We start from the raw sequence: 18,009 nt of genomic DNA, 5'->3' as shown, positions 1-18,009 counted from the left end.
ACCAGCCTCCCCTCACCCTGCAACCTGACCTGCTGCTCCCATCCTGACCAGCCTCCTCCCACCCTGCAACCTGACCTGCTGCTCCCATCCTGACCAGCCTCCCCCCACCCTGCAACCTGACCTGCTGCTCCCATCCTGACCAGCCTCCCCCAACCCTGCAACCTGACCTGCTGCTCCCATCCTGACCAGCCTCCCCCCACCCTGCAACCTGACCTGCCGCTCCCATCCTGACCAGCCTCCCCCCACCCTGCAACCTGACCTGCTGCTCCCATCCTGACCAGCCTCTCCCACCCTGCAACATTACCTGCCTGCCCCAACCCTGCAACCTGACCTGCTGCTCCCATCCTGACCAGCCTCCTCCCACCCTGCAACCTGACCTGCCGCTCCCATCCTGACCAGCCTCCCCCCACCCTGCAACCTGACCTGCTGCTCCCATCCTGACCAGCCTCTCCCACCCTGCAACATTGCCTGCCTGCCCCACCCCTGCAACCTGACCTGCTGCTCCCATCCTGACCAGCCTCCCCCCACCCTGCAACCTGACCTGCTGCTCCCAACCTGACCAGCCTCTCCCACCCTGCAACATTACCTGCTGCTCCCATCCTGACTTGCCTCTTCCACCCAGCATCCTGACCTGCCTTCCCCCACTTAGCACCCTAACCGGCCTTCCCCACTCTCCACCCTTCGCAATCTCCCCCCGCCCAGCACTCTGAAGAAGGGAATATATGTAATGGGGACTGCATAACAACATTATTAAAAAGAATTCAGACACATATTGTACTTTAAAGTGTTGGTTTTGCATAAAATGCACACATTTCCTTGTATTTAGTTTGAAACATTTTGTACGGCTCTCACGGAATTACATTTTAAAATATGTCGTGTTTATGGCTCTCTCGGCCAAAAAGGTTCCCTACCGCGTCGCCGGCATCAATAGCAAACAGGGGAAAGCGTATATAACGCGTTCCCCTGTTTGGCTTCTCCTGTCGCCATGGAGACGATCGGCATGACGTCATGGACGTCAGCCGACGTCCTGACGTCATGCGCACTCGATCCAGCCCATAGCGCTGCCCGGAACTCATTGATCCGGGCAGCGCAGGGCTCTGGCGGGGGGGCCCTCTTCAACCGCTGCGTGCGGGTGATCGCCGCAGAGCGGCGGCGATCGAGCTGTGCGCGCGGCTAGCAAAGTGCTGGCTGCGCGCACAGCACTTTGAATGGGGCGAATCGCCCCAGCAGACCCTGAGAAATCCTCCTGCGCGGCATAGCCCGAGCTCAGCTCGGGCTTACCGCCTGGGAGGTTATTGGTACAATTTTTTCACTAAATGCGATTTTAATGATCTAATTGTATAGAAAATTTGCCGTTTATGAAGGCAATCGATAAGGAGCGATTCTTTGGTCGAATGTTAAATAGGATAAATTCAATCCGAAAGTTGGATTTTATGGTCGAATTTGAAGAAAATCGTTTAATAAATGTGAACAATCGAAAATCGCCTTCCGATTAGTTATGATCGTTCAAATCACATCAAAAGATCGCATTTAGTGAAAAATTGTGCCGTTAATGGGCACAGTAACACTAACCTCCCCCTCCTCTACCTAATACTAACTGCCCTCTTTCCTGTCCCTAACACTAACCTCCCCTCTCCTCTGCCTAACACTAACCTCCCCTCTCCTCTGCCTAACACTAACCTCCCCTCTCCTCTGCCTAACACTAACCTCCCCTCTCCTGTGCCTAACACTAACCTCCCCTCTCCTCTGCCTAACACTAACCTCCCCCTCTCCTGTCCCTAACACTAACCTCCCTTCTGCCTAAGACTAACCTCACCCCTCCTCTGCCTAACACTAACCACCCCTCTCCTCTGCCTAACACTAACCTCCCCCTCTCCTGTCCCTAACACTAACCTCCCTTCTGCCTAAGACTAACCTCACCCCTCCTCTGCCTAACACTAACCTCCCCTCTCCTCTGCCCAACACTAACCTCCCTTCTGCCTAAGACTAACTTCACCCCTCCTCTGCCTAACACTAACCTCCCCTCTCCTCTGCCCAACACTAACCTCCCCTCTTCTCAGCCTAACACTAACCTCCGCTCTGCCTAAAGGCCGGTTCATACGGATTGCATGGTTACCGTGGTTACCGTCGATTGCACAAACGCGACATTCCGAATTGCGATTTATCGCGTTGTTTCAGGCGACCCTAGAAGCCTCATGCAGCTTCTAGGTTCGATTCACCGCCGCGTCTTCATGTCCCCTTACGGCCAACGATTACTGCAGAAAGCCCCCAACCAAGAAGCCGTAAGTGTGAACCGGCCCTACCACTAGCTAGCAGATCTATGATCACAGTTTACAAAATGCCCGTGCCCAACAGGCACCAACCTGCTAATTTTATATAAAGGTCCATACACCCGCTCAACACAAGTCGCTGCAAACAGACCATCAACGTTGTCTGCACACAGATATTGCAATCGACCAATTCATTAAAGGATACCCAAACTGACACGTGAGATTATGAAATAGACATGTGTATGTACAGTGCCTAGCACACAAATAACTAGGCTGTGTTCCTTTTTTTCTTTCTCTGCCTGAAAGAGTTAAATTTCAGGTATGCAAGTGGCTGACTCAGTCCTGACAGGAGGTGACTACAGTGTGACCCTCACTGATAAGAAATTCCCCTTTTTATCTCTTTCTTGCTCTCAGAAGCCATTTTCTGCTAGGAAAGTGTTTTATAGTTGGAATTTTTTATCAGTGAGGGGCACACAGTAGTCACTTCCTGTCTGAGTCAGGACTGAGTCAGCCACTTACATACCTCGGGTATCCTTTAAAACACTGCATGCACAAGCAACATTATGCAAGACATACACATATTCTGTAGAACAATGTCGTTTAAACGCCACCTTTAGACCTGGATAATGTTGTACAAAGCAGGCAGTTTGATCAATACTCTTTCAGCTTTCTCCTGATTAAGCAGTACAAAGTAGTAAATTAATCACTACTTAGCTCTAAATGTGGCCACTAACAGTCCAATTTCTAGCAAAAAAAATAGTTCCGAGTGATCAGAAATTCTGACCCGATTGGTTGTAAATAATCTCCGTTGATGGGCACACTCTATTGCGATCCATTATAAAAATAGTCGTCCGATTGGATTTTCGTCAAACCAAAATTTGGATTTTCTTGTTGGTTATGATAGGAAGCAAAGATTGGTTTGTTGAGGGTGTAGTGAACAATTTCACTTCCGATCAGAATTATCTAATAGCTTAAACGATTTTTTGCTAGAAATTGGATCGTTAGTGGCCACCTTAGGAGAGATCAATCACTTGTGAAGTTGTGTTAATTCCCCCCCAGATGACCACCACTATCGGGTCACATGCAGCAGGTAATGGGCATCTCTACTCAACCACTCGCTAAGATTGGGATATTGCTGCATGTACACAGATGCAGAGCCAGATGTCTACAGGATGTTTTTCTGGCTGAGAACAGTGGAATCTTCTGATCAATCTTTCTGCACAGTAACTCCCAGCATTCTCCCAGGAATTCTCTTCTCTTCAGAGCTGTAACCTATCCACTTAATTGGATACAATTTTTTCTGACCTTTTTTCTGCAATCTGTGAGGACTTCAACCTCAAACTCCTCATAGGCATCCAGTATTAACAAAGGACGTCTCCAACCTGAAGGACAATCTTCAGAGGAAGCCTTCAGGCACATAATATGAAATACGGGATGCACCATCAAGGCTTCCAGAAGAGACAGTTCAAAGGCAAAAGGATTCATTTCCTTTTTGATGGGAAGGGGTCCAATAAATCTCAGTTCTAACTTCTTGGATAGGCATGAAAGTCTTTTACGAAGGTTTTACGTAGACAGAAAATATCACATGATCTAAATGTAGGATCCTCAGACCTCTTCCTGCCAGCATAGCCTCTGGCTCTCTATAGTGCAGACCAAACACTAGCTAACATCTTCTCTCCTCTGCCTAATGCTGGATACACACGGTGCGTTCGTGCACTCGATTTTCCCGTCGATTCCCGTCGATTCGTTTATTTCCAACATGTCCGATTTGGATTTCGATGGATCGTTAGGTCGATTCGGCATACTTTGCATGCGAATCGACCTAACGATCCATCGAAATCCAAATCGGACATGTTGGAAATAAACGAATCGACGGGAAAATCGAGTGCACGAACGCACCGTGTGTATCCAGCATTAGGCTCAACACACACCATACAATCTTGGTTGTTCAATCTTACCACTTTCATGTAGTATAAGAGCATATCCAATCAATCATTCAAGGTATTTTCAATCTGTTGGCCCTTATACTACATAGATTTGGTAAATCTGTACAACCAAGATTGTATGGTGTGTGGCCACCTTTAGGCTGGGTACACACAATGCAATTTCCCGCCCCATCGACAGGTGATTGGACAGGAAGTTGCATGGTGTGTACATGTCTAAAGTTCACCCGATCGATAAATCGATTTTCCAATTATAAGTGCGCAAAATCGATCACATTATCGATCAGGAGGCAATTAGACACATCGGAAATAATTACCCAATTTCCGTCTGTCGGGCGGGAAATTACATTGTGTGTACCCAGCATTACAGTAACCTCCCTCTTCTTCCTAATACTAGCCTCCACCTATTCTCTGCCTAAAGCTTCGCACACACGCCTGACTTACGTCGGCTGAGGTGGGCGATGATGACTGCCTCAGCCGATAATCAGGAGTGTGTACGGCAGCCAGCGGATCTACTCAATTCCCCCCCCCCCCCCCCCTGCAAAAACACAAAGCAACACAGCTTGCTGTCAGCTACACAGTTGACACTCATGTGTGCAGCCCAGCCATGTTGCCCAAGGGAATCAGCTCCTGATCCCTGACGAGTGACATCCGTCAAAGGCGTATATGCACCCTAACACTAACCTCATTAGCTCACGCTGAACCAGGTGATAGCCTAGAATCTGCTGTTAAGTTGATGGGATATGTAAGTTCCATAATATTGTAGTAGATCTACAATCACACTTTCGCAGGCCATACACTAGTCGATTTGACAGCCGATATACAGCAGATTCACAATGATTGAATTTTCTGTGAAATCAGTAACTCCAATGTTGCCCAATTGGTCTATGTCCGAAATCAATTGATTCAGCCGATTGGACAAGACGGAAAACATTTCTTTATCGCCAGCGGTCAGAGCGCATCGCTAGCGGCGATCAATTCAGTAACGACCGACACAGCATAGCGGCAGTACTCTCACCTGTCCGGCTGGCGTGTGTCCTCCTGGGTCCGGTGCTTTAACTTCATGCGGCGGGTCTCCTCCTCCGTGTGTCCTCGTCTCCTCTGCATCATGTGACAAGCCAAAGTTCAAACACTAGAGGGCCGGTAGCATACACACTGGAGCTCTACTGTTTGAACTTTAGCTTGGAAGTGAAGAGGACACGCGGAGGAGGAGCTATGCTACGTGACGTTATAAAGCACCGGACCCAAGAAGACACAAGCCAGCCGGACAGGTGAGAGCTCTGCTGCCAACCGGACAGGTGAGAGCTCTGCTGCCAGCCGGACAGGTGAGAGCTCTGCTGCCAGCCGGACAGGTGAGAGCTCTGCTGCCAGCCGGACAGGTGAGAGCTCTGCTGCCAGCCGGACAGGTGAGAGCACTGCTGCCAGCCGGACAGGTGAGAGCTCTGCTGCCAGCCGGACAGGTGAGAGCTCTGCTGCCAGCCGGACAGGTGAGAGCTCTGCTGCCAGCCGGACAGGTGAGAGCTCTGCTGCCAGCCGGACAGGTGAGAGCTCTGCTGCCAGCCGGACAGGTGAGAGCTCTGCTGCCAGCCGGACAGGTGAGAGCTCTGCTGCCAGCCGGACAGGTGAGAGCTCTGCTGCCAGCCGGACAGGTGAGAGCTCTGCTGCCAGCCGGACAGGTGAGAGCTCTGCTGCCAGCCGGACAGGTGAAAGCTCTGCTGCCAGCCGGACAGGTGAGAACTCTGCTGCCAGCCTGAGGAAGCACAGATGAGGAAGGCAGTGAGGAAGCAGCTCTATAGATTTTGAATCAATTTCATAATGAAAATGATTAGAAATGTGTGCAGGCAGCCAATGGATCCCTCTCTGATCAGATTCGATCAGAGAGGGATGTGTCTGATGGTCGATCTAGTAGCCATCTATAAGTGTATGGCCACCTTTTCTTATGACATGCCCATGTCCAACGGGCACCAATCTGATAGTTTTATATAAAATAGAAAGGAAGGGACTAAACATCTGACATGTTTGCCTCTAAAGCGGACCTGAACTCATAACTTCCTCTCTGCTCTAAAAGATAAGCAACAGCATAATAACTTTAAAAGAACAAAAAACTTGTCACAGCTGATACATGACCTTCAATAAATCTGCAGTGTGTCTACTTCCTGTTTTCATGGAAGCAGGCATAGGGTTAACATCCTGTGTTTACAAATTAGCTCCACTGCTGAGGCAGCCAGCTGACACAGATGAGAGATCAAATTACAGTTGTGATTACACAGATGGATACACCGAGAGCCCGATATAGTGTAGTATGTACTGGTAGAGTGGATGTGTGAGGTAAGTATGCAGATATACTCACAAACAAGGGTTACCCTCCAGGTAACCACTATATCAGCAGGTGGGGAGATTAGACCTGTCCCCACTCAGGATTAAGAAGTCGCTCTCTGTAGATAGGAAATAAGGGGCAACACCCCTCCACCAAGGGTGGAAACAGGAACTGTATATGCAGACAGAGGCCCCAAAAGAAAAAAAATTACTAAAAATGTTAAAATGAGAGCAGGCAGAGGTGGACTTACCTCCTCCAAGCAGACACACAATATATTCAAAACAACAAGGGTTTATTTGTATACTCCAAAAAGTGCAAGTGCAAAGCGTTTGCAGGCATCTGCTGCTTCATCAGGCAATAAAAAACAGTTGTGATTAGTCACAGATGAGGGGCAATTAGACAGGCTAAACTCTCTAAACACATACAGGGAACATTTCTCTCTGTGTTCCTTATGTCCTGTGCAAGAGTTCAGGTCCACTTCGAACCCAGCAATGATCTCAGTTCAGCTGAAAGGATTCAGTATTTCTCAACAAAAGTGGCATTTAACATGTGCACTAGGGTGCAATCATGCTCTAGATCAATACCATGTGACCTCTCAGGCAGAGGAGTCTATCACTGATTAACCCTGACAGATACCATGCAGTGAGGGGACACAGGTAATCTCTGGTGGGTGCAGCTAATGGATGAACTTGCGCACTCATGAGCTGACCTTGATGGCAGCTTTGTCACAACCTGCACCTGACTGTTAAAGGGAACCTGACTTGAGTAAAATTAATTAAAATAAACACATGATGTAGCTGCAAATGAATATTACATACTAACCTCCCCGTCAGTTCCTCTCAGAAGCTCACCATTTTCTTCTTACAATGATCCCTTCCAGTTCTGACAATATTTTGTCAGAACTGAAATATACCAGTTGCTGTAAGTTATATGTCAGCAGCTGTCAGTTACAACTGAATGTGCAAGGTAATGTCCATGTTTCCCTATGGCTCAAGTGGGCAATATTACAGTTTAACAGTGTGCTGACCAGCAAGCTGTTCTGGGGTACTAGCCATTTTTAAAATGGAGGATGGAGAATTCTATCGATCACAGCGGACAAATGGGACGCAGGAGAGGAGAAAGAGATTGAGGAGTACACTATACAAGAGGTAAGTATGACTTGTGTATGGTTATTTAGACTTTTTATTTTCGGTTCAGGTTCTCTTTAAAGTGTAAGGCCCCGTTCACACTTGCGTTTCTCTGCCAAACGGACCGGATGACCTGACTGGATCCGGATTGGAACCATACGGTTCTGATCCGGATCCGGTCAGGTTGCATCAGGATGCGATCTGGATCAGTTTGATTCCACAGGTGCACCTGTGGAATCAGGTCCTCCGCTGTTTAGGCCTCACCTCCACCTCCGACATACTGCCAAACAGCTCCAGCACGTTAAAGTCACTGCTGCACCACTCCAAAATGCTTGCCCATGTGTCCCCATCCAAAATCGCCGCTAGAATACGCATAGGAAGTGGGGTAGAACGTCCGGTGTTGTCTCCAGTGTGTTCTGTGCTTTCCATTTCCCATTGGTTTCTATTTCCGGATGGTGCAGTCAGGCTCCGGTCCGGGTGTGTGGGCCGGATGAGCCGGACTAAAAAATAGCGCATGTTGGAAAAGTGTCCGGAGTCCGGATCCGGTCCGGCTCCGTACTGTACGGAACGGATGCGTGTGAACGTCCGCATAGCCTTTGCATTGCTATGCGTAACGTATGTTCCGTTTGTACAGTATATGGTCCGGATCGACAGGGAACGCTAATGTGAACCGGGCCTTACCGTCGAACTTTAAATCAATTTGTTGTTTTTATCTGGTAAACAAGTAATATGGATGCTAACCAGGCAATCCAAAAGTTAAAATCACTATTACTTTTTTTTGTTGATAAATGATCATTCCTCAGTTTTCCTTACCAGTTTTGCTACACACAAAATTTGGTACACAAAAAGAAAGTTGGAGGGCATGCTGGGTTGTCTTTTTTTTGCTTCTCTACTTCCCCTCAGCTGAAGCCTCTTTCCTTCCTGTTTTCCCCTCCCACACCTCTGTTCCTCTGTGACCAATATTTCTCATGCTGAGACAATTCACTTTCTACAGTGAAGGGAGGGCAATGCAGGCAGAGAAGAGTAGGGCAGGAAATGACATCAGGATTGGCTTCAAAATAGCCACAGTTAAAAAGGGAACTGCTAAGAAGGATTTTCTCTTTTTTTACTGTAGTAAAACCACTAAAATCATAACGTGGGCAGTGCAATACATATGTTATGTAAGTAGAGCAAGTATTTATCTACCTATATATGTGTTTTTTTTTTCTGAGATAGCATGGCTGACAGCTCCTCTTTAACTGTGCTGAATGCAATGGCATCACCGGTCACTGACACCGGTATCTCTATCCATGTGGCCCTGCTGACAACCTGTTATGAAGTTATTTTACAGGTTCCTGTTTAGGCATGACTGTTCCAGCCTGGCATGCCCAGATCAGCGGCAATATTAAAAATGATTGACAGGATACATGAATCACATTAAAGAGGAACTGCAATCAAAATAACATGATTGTTTAGTCGGCGTTTGCCTATTGTAAAATTTTTCCTCTCCCTGATTTACTTTCTGAAATTCATAACAGGCGGCAACATCTTTATTGCTGGTAGGTGCAACTCTGCGGAATGTTCATTTAGGGCTTGTTCACGCTACAAGAGCTTTTCTGAGCGCTTGTGATTTTAAAAGCTGTTGCTAATGTTGTCCTATGTGTGTGTTCACACTGGAGTGATGCGATTTTGTAAAAATCCCCCATAGCATTGCATTAGCAAGAGCTTTTAAAATCTCTAGCGTTTAAAAAGCTCTTGTATGCGTGGGTTTCCTCCGGGCACTCTGGTTTCCTCCCACATCCCCAAAAACATACAGATAAGTTAATTGGCTTCCCCATAAATTGGTCCTAGACTACGATACCTACACTACACGATACATACATAGACATATGCCTATTACACTGTGAGCCCCTCTGAGGAACAGTAAAGTGACAAGACAACATATACTCTGTACAGCGCTGCGGCAAATGTCAGCTTTATATAAATACTAAACAAGAATAAAATAATGATAATAATAAGCCTCAGTAAAAGGGCAGAGCTACATGGCAATATATAGATCTAGGAAGCGTTTCTGATGCTGAAACCCGGACAGATTGTAGTAAAAAAGGAGACACCAAGAGCCCAGTATAGTGCAGTATTTACTGGAAATGTGGGTGTGAAAGGGTAAGTATAATGTTATACTCACAAGTCTGGGTTACCACTATATAGACAGGTGGGGAGTATTAGACCTGTCCCCACTCAGGATTAAGTCACTCTCTTGTCAATCGGAAGATAAGGGGTCAAATCCCCTCCACCAGGGGTGGATACAATTATTGTACAGAGCACCAGTAGTATTAGGGCCCGTTTCCACTAGCATGTAAACCGGGCCGAATTCGGAGAGTCTCCCCGCAGGCAAACTCTCCCATAGGCAACTATGGCGCCGCTGGTCGAATCGCTTACCCAAGCGATTCGGCCGACACTGGCCACAGTTTTTTTGCGGAAGGCTGCGAATCCCATGCACTGCTTCTCAGATTCGTCTGCTCTCCCGCAGTGCAGGAAGTGCCACCGCGTGTCTCGCAGCCGCGCGCGGTGGCTAGTAGAAACGGGCTCTAAAAGGAACTAAAAACTTTAAAAAGGAGGAAGTAGCAGTGTACTCACCTCCCCAAGGTAGACAAGATACTGATTTTTTTCAACAAAAAAGGATTTATTTACATGCGAGGTCAGCATCTGCAATGGAGGGGACCAGGTGTGAACGGTGAGGCACAGATAAGCTAACAGGGGCTGAACGAAGCCCCGGGTAAGTAGATCTGGTTTGTTTGTGTTTTTTTTTTTTTTTTTTTTACCTCGGACCTGTCTTTTAAAAGGTAAGCTTCAAGGGAACTGGCCAAGCAGTTTACTGTATCAGCATTGGTCGCACAATGTATTTTCCTACAGGCACATGGATGGGACCTGAGAACTGAGTTTACTATATCCAGACGTTTACTATATCAGAGTTTACTATACCAAGAGTCTACCGTATAACACGATTCTGCAGTGTGTGTAAATATACACACACACACACATATATATATATATATATATATATATATATATATATATATATATATATATATATATATATATATATATATATATATATATATATATATATATATATATATATATATATATATATATATATATATATATATATATATATATATATATATATTCATAAACACACATGTATAGTAGGTCCTTTTAAAGAGGTTGCAGCGTATAAGTATAACAGACAGAGAGAAAAAAATGAATGCAGCGGATGCAAAGCAAAATATATATCGGTGAGTCATAACTATAAGTGGGTGTTGTGGAGTTGTAGAGTATATAATATATAAATGAGTCAGCGCTACACCATCCTTGCATCACACAGTGCTCAGATGTATGCTGGTGAGCCATAGATATACACGGAGAATAGTACAAAACACAATGTACACAGATGAGACATCTTTATACAAAGGTCTATAACATGTAACTTCAAATGCCTGCAGATGAGTAATGCTTTTATATTAGGATATGCAGTTATACAGACAAAGCAAAAGCCAAATACAGGAGTATTGCATTATTAAAGAGGCACTTTATACTTAAAGGGAACCTGAAGTGAGAGTGAAAAGGAGGCTGCCATTTGTATTTCTTTTTAAACAATACCAGTTGCCTGGCAGTCCTGCTGATCATTCCAGCATCAGTAGTGTCTAAATCACACACCTGAAACAAGCATGCTGCTAATCTTGTCAGGTTTGAGTCAGAAATCTTTAAGGCCTCTTTCCCAGTGGGACGTTGCGTTTGATGAGACGTTAAAGTCGCACAACGTGCCCCTAAGGCAGCGCATGTAGGTTATACAATTGGACGTTATTTTGCACTGCGTTATGTGTCTCTTGGTGCTCCGTTTTCGTTGCATACTGATGGAACAAAAACGGTGCATACGTTACATAAAAAAAAAAAAAAACATTACTGAGCATGTGCAACACACAAAGCAGCAAATGTATTGCTAAACGCACAACATGCAGCACTCTCTAAATATTGCTACACGTTATACACAACACAACGTGTGCACTGTGAATGTCGCACAGACTTTGTATTGCTGTGCGTTAGTCTGCGTTATAATTTTTTTATAACGTGCGACTTTAACGTCCCACTGTGAAAGGGGCCTAAAGGACAACTGAAGTGGGAAGACTATGGAGGATGCAATATGTATTTCCTTTTAAGGAATACCAGTTGCCTGGCAGCCCTGCTAATCTATTTGGTTGCAGCAGTGTTTGAGTCACACAGAAACAAGCACGCCGCTAATCTTGTCAGATCTGACAATAATATCAGAAACATCTGATCTGCTGTATGCTTGTTCAGGGTCTATGACTGAAAGGATTAGAGGCAGATGAGTACATTTGAAATCGGCGCCTGTAGACTTGGGCGCAGGATACAGCGGGATATGGCTGATCCTGCTTCTGCACAAGTCCGGGCCGATTTAATTACTATTCCCCCTCCAGACCGCCATGGATAGTGGGGGAATGAAATAATTCGGCTTCCAGCGATTGCTGGAGGCCGAATTATTATGTTTTTAAGCAACCTCGGCTCCGTATGCTGACGGCTCCGACGTTACTCACTGAGCGCTGCAATAGGAGTGATTCCTATTGTAGTCTATGGAGGCGTCGGTTGCGCCCAAATCTAGCAGCGCTGAAAAGCACTGCTCCGAGGCAGATGATCAGCAGGGATGCCAGGCAACTAGTATTGTTTAAAAGGAAATAAATATGGCAGCCTCCATATCCCTTTCATTACAGTTGTCCTTTAATCTACATGCTTGCTCAAGGTCTATAGCTAAAAGTACTAAGGTGCCCATACAACTAGAGAAGTATGGGCAGATCGTCCAAGAGACAGATCTCGGTTGCTTACACACTGCGGGTAGTTTCAATTCCCAATCGATTGCAGAGTGAAATCTCTCGGGAATCGGCCAAGTGATGCCGCATTCACCGCTGTCCCACCAAATGTTAGTGTGACCCAGAAGCCCCTGGGGCCCGTGCATTAAAATCTCACCTGTATGGTGCCATGAGTGCCCAGTTGCTCCTTCTTCCCCTTTCATGTCCCACGTGGCTGTCACACATAGCACATGGTGCGCATACGTCACACAAGAGTCAGCGGCAGCCACGTGGGACGTGAATAGAGGAAGCAGGAGCAGATAGACACTTGCGGCAGCTGGACCGGTGAGAGATTTTAATGCACAGGAACCAGGAAGGGGAGGGACACATTAATACTTGTGGGGACAGCAACCGAGGGTTCCGTTACTCATCCCAATATTGTGCGCTCTTACCACCACGTACCCAATCAACCACATCAGCCCAAGCTTTTCCAGCTTGCCCGATCAATACATTCAACTGACTTTGGTCGACTGTCAATCGGTTATGCTTGTTGCAGCACCAATTTTCACCCACTTCGATAAAATTATCAAATTGGATGGTTGATCGGGCCACAAAATTACTAGATGTATGGCCACCTTAAAGGTAACCTAAACCAAAGTCACAAAACCAGCCCCCCTGTGCCCGCGCCGTCCTGGAATGATGCCCCGGTCCCCCGAAGCTGCTAAATTTACTGACGACAGTGTGAGTGAGGATGTGCGCATACAGGTGCTGTGACTCGGCGACTGGCTAGTCACCAAAAAGGAAACGTAGCCACAGCAGGGAACCGGAGCATCTTTCCAGGGTGGCGCGGGCACAGGGCAGCTGCAGGGGGCTGGTAGAAGCCCCAGGTAAGTGAAACTCTTTTTTTTTTTTGTCACTTTGGATCCCATTAACCTCCCTGGCGGTAAGCCAGACACAGTGTCGGGCTAGCCGCCGCAGGGGATCACATGGTCCCGGATTTTTTAAAATTAAAATTGTGCAATAGTCTTCAGCTAGCACTTCGCTAGCTAATTATGTTCCCCAAGGCCGGTGGGGACCGGAGGGGTCCCCACCGATCATCCCGATCACCGCCGTAATATGTACCTCTCCTCCCCCCCCCACAGGGATCCCGCGATGTCGCAGCCTCCCAATCAGCTCTAGGCTTCGCTATGGGGAGGATCGGGACTGCGCATGACGTCATGTCCGATCGTCGCCATAGCGACGAGTGAAGCTGGATCGTGAAGCTGCAGCTCTCGCGGGATCACGGAGGGGTAAATATTACCGGCGGCGATCGGGGGGTTTAGTTGGGTGCTGGGGGGCTTGGGAGACATAATTAGCTAGCGAAGTGCTAGCTTAGGCATATAGCGAAACTTTTTTTTTTTTTTTATCCTCCCGCGGACGCAGCCTCTAAAACTGTGTACCGCCAGGGAGGTTAAAGCCTGATACACACCTTGTAACTTCCTGTCAGAGCAACAGGTTGAATCAATAATTTCCAACAGGTCCGATCAGGTTCCAATTTGGATTCTCTGATTACTACTGTACAAAATCAAATCGGTTGGAAATTATCGATTCGACAGGAAATTGCATGGTGTGTCCCGGGCTCCAGAAGCAGGGTTTCAGCAGGACACCAGGCACTTGGTATTCAATATGGCAGCCCCCATATCCCTCTCACTACAGGTTCCCTTGACACATAAGTGCAGTGTATAGAGGGGGTATCTTACCACATACATATATGTACAGTTTATAGTAGCAGGATATAGATATATATATATATTTATATTAGCTGACGTAAGCCTGTTTAAAAACAGGCTCTAGGTCTGTCATCGCCGCAGCATTACAGCACACCTGTCCGTCGCACACACGCCCATCTGGCAGGCCCCCTGGCCTGTCCTGCGTCCTGTCCCAACAGCTGTCAGTGCTGTACATGCGCAGTAGCGCAAAAGCACCGACACAGGGACATGGGACACAAGGTAATTATAAAGATTAGTGACCGAAGTCCGTTTAAAAAACGGGCTCTAGGTCTGTCACTTCCGCCCGCACACATACGCCTGCCGACTGCCCCGTGGCCGTCCTGTGTCCTGTCCCAATGGCTGTCAATGCAGGACATGCGCAGTAGCGCAAAAGCAATGACACAGGGCCAGGACGCAGGAACACTCGTACATTATTAAGTAGGCATACCTCACAACTTTTTGAGATGAGAAAGAGGGACACTTAAGCCAAACCCCTGATCACGCCCCCAGCACACCCCTAGTCACGGATACCATGAATATATCATAAGAAAAATAAGTTGTTTTATCATTCAAACCACACTGGTCCTTTCTATCCTGGTTCATTTTCCTTCATATTAACAATTTAGAATTAGTAATATATCAATTGAAAAGATGGGAATAAAGTTTAGAGTCAAACACATTCTTTAGAAAATAAATATATATATTTACATAGAAAGAGGGACAAAGTCCTGAAAGAGGGACAATGAGGAGGAAAGAGGGAGAGAGAGAGACAGAGGGAGAGATAAGGTGGGTCTCCTCACTGAATACACACACACACACACACACACACACACACACACACACACACACACACACACACACACACACACACACACACACACACACACACACACACACACACACACACACACACACACACACACACACACACACACACACACACACACACACACACACACACACACACACACACACACACACACACACACACACACACACACACACACACACACACACACACACACACACTGCAGGGGGCACTCAGTGACGTCATCTCCATACACCACATGAGGGAAGGTGGGTGGCTATACATGTAAAGCGGTGACATAAGGGGACACGCAGGAAGGAGGGGGATCTCTACAGTGCAGAGTGTATAGGGGCTGAGTGCATATAGCGGGGGAATGGGAAGGAGGGAGCACACATCACACACTTGGGGGAGACACCGGAAGTGTCTCGCGCTTTCTCTGTCTCACCCGCTGTTGCTGCTGCGCTGCCCGGGCCCCGCCTCCTCCTTTCTCAGGCCCCGCCTCCTCCTCGCTCAGTCTCCCCCATGAAGCGGCGCCTCTGCCCTCCCCTGACAACGGCCACGGCTGGCTGTCTGGCTTCGGACAGATGACGTCAGGCTGGCGCGCGGTGTGTGGCGTGAGTGGTGGGCGTGGCGAGTCGATGTGAAGATGGTCCACGGTCTCCCTGGTAACAGCAGCCCACAGTACGGCTCAGGGCGCGTACAGTCGGGAGAGGGCGGGGCTTGGAGCTCCTCCTCCTTTATGTTTATCAAGTCATGCAATCTCACATTTGAGAGACAGTTAAATATATTATTATATTATATAAGTTATATTATATATAATTACAGAAATGATTTAAATGTGCTTTTCTGCCTCCACAGTAATGTATGGGAGGGGCAGTGTTTATATTAAAAATGCATACTTACCTGTGTGCTAAATAGATGTTTTCCTCTAGGCATGCTGTTACTGCCACAGAAGCTGGAGTCAGGCCAGCACTTGTGTCAATCAGGCGTACTCCTTACATGCCGTGTGCGATTACATCAGCTCGTGCGTGTACACGCGCCACACACAGGACACGCCAGGAACAGGGAGCCGCGAAGCAGCTGCTTATGCTGGATACACACTACGAGATTTTCTGGTCGATTTACTGTCAAATCGATTATTTCCAACATGTCCGATTTGCTTTTCGATCGATTTCTGAGCATTTTTATGCTGGGTACAGACTATGAGATATTCTGGTCGATTTACTGTCAGATCGATTATTTCCAACATGTTCGATTTGCTTTCCGATCGTTTTCCGAGCATTTTCTATTTAAGTGCACGGACATCGATCGGAAAATGCTCGGAAATCGATCGAAAAGCTAATCGGACATGTTGGAAATAATCGATCTGACAGTAAATCGACCAGAAAATCTCATAGTGTGTACCCAGCATTAGATCGATTTCCGTGCACTTAAATAGGTAATCGATCGGAAAATGCTCGGGAAATGATCGGAAAGCAAATCGAACATGTTGGAAATAATCAATCTGACAGTAAATCGACCAGAAAATCTCTCAGCATGCCTAGAGGAAAACATCTATTTAGCACACAGGTAGGTACACACCATACAATTTTCTGGTAGATTTTCTCTTAGATTTACCTGCCAAATAGCTTTTTTCCATTTTGTAGGCAAATCTAACAGAAGAATCTAACAGAAAATTGTATGGTGTGTATGTCACGCACTAAGAAAAGATTTCTCGGAAATCTATTGAAAATCGATCAAAATGCATTATTGGACCATTAGATCCAGTGTTCTCTCCAGGCTCTTTTAGCCGGTTGCTCCACCCAGCTAGTTTTGGTTAGCACCCGGCTGTCATCTGCTCAACTCCTCCTCTGCTGTAAATAGAGAGGCGCCAGCCCTGCATTCTCTCATCTCACCCCACCCGGCTATTTTTTCATGCCGCCCGGCTGGAAAAAAATTCTGGGGAGAACACTGAGATCCAATGCAACTCTATGGGCCATTGATCTGTTGCCAGCAGCAGATCGACCTAGATCTTCCATCCTGTCAGATGAAATCGATCTAAATCGGCCACAAATCGATCGGCAATTGATTTTCGATCGATTCGATCGAAGGCTGAAATCGACCAGTGTATGGGCCCCTTCTCGAGGTGGCCACTAATGATATCAGCGCTGCGTAATATGTTGGCGCTTTATAAATACAATAAATAAAGATACAATTTGTCAAACGATCGATTACGAACGATTCTTTGTATGAACGATAGTAAATGATCGATAGGGACCACTATTGGACAAAAATCTCTTAACCAATCCGATCAGTTTAATGAAATTGATCTGAATTTCGGTTCCATCCCGTCAATATGATCAGATTGGTTAGGAGATTTATGTCCATTAGTGGTCCCAATCGGTCATTTATGATCGTTCATTCGAAAAATTGTTCATAAACGATTGTTAAGCAAATTGTATCATTAGTGCAGCACGGCAGCACGGTGGTGTAGTGGTTAGCTCACTCGCCTTGCAGCGATGGGTCCCTGGTTCGAATCCCAGCCAGGGCACTATCTGCAAAGAGTTTGTATGTTCTCTCCGTGTCTGCGTCGGTTTCCTCCCGGCACTCCGGTTTCCTCCCACATTCCAAAAACATACAGATAAGTTAATTGGCTCCCCCTAAAAATTGGCCCTAGACTACAGTACTTACACTACATAATATAGACATATGGCAATGGTAGGGATTAGATTGTGAGCTCCTTTGAGGGACAGTTAATGACAAGACAATATATATATATATATACACTGTACAGCGCTGCGTAATATGTCGGCGCTATATAAATACTAAATAATAATAATAATTAGTGGCCACCTTAACAATCACTCCACAATCAAGCATGACGATAGCCACGTGATGTGAGCGACAGCAGAAGACTGCAAACAAAATGAAAGAAAACGATTGGATCGTTAGACGATGCAGGATATAGACAAA

General features: G+C 46.6%; 1 protein-coding gene across 1 annotated transcript in view; it reads right to left on the bottom strand.

The window, feature by feature from the left end:
* The window catches only part of LCLAT1 (lysocardiolipin acyltransferase 1), a 162,995-nt gene extending 147,342 nt beyond the window's left edge, over window positions 1–15,653 (bottom strand). Inside the window, exon 1 of the mRNA XM_068232773.1 lies at window positions 15,503–15,653. The gene's annotated coding sequence lies outside the window, so the exon portion shown is untranslated. The remainder of the gene's footprint in view (window positions 1–15,502) is intronic.
* Window positions 15,654–18,009: the final 2,356 nt, after the last annotated feature.

The sequence above is a fragment of the Hyperolius riggenbachi genome, chromosome 4 (assembly GCF_040937935.1).
Source record: "Hyperolius riggenbachi isolate aHypRig1 chromosome 4, aHypRig1.pri, whole genome shotgun sequence".
In the NCBI taxonomy this organism is placed as follows: Eukaryota; Metazoa; Chordata; class Amphibia; order Anura; family Hyperoliidae; genus Hyperolius; species Hyperolius riggenbachi.
The sequence above is the reverse complement of the archived record's forward strand: the minus strand, read 5'-3'. Positions and strand labels throughout refer to the sequence as shown.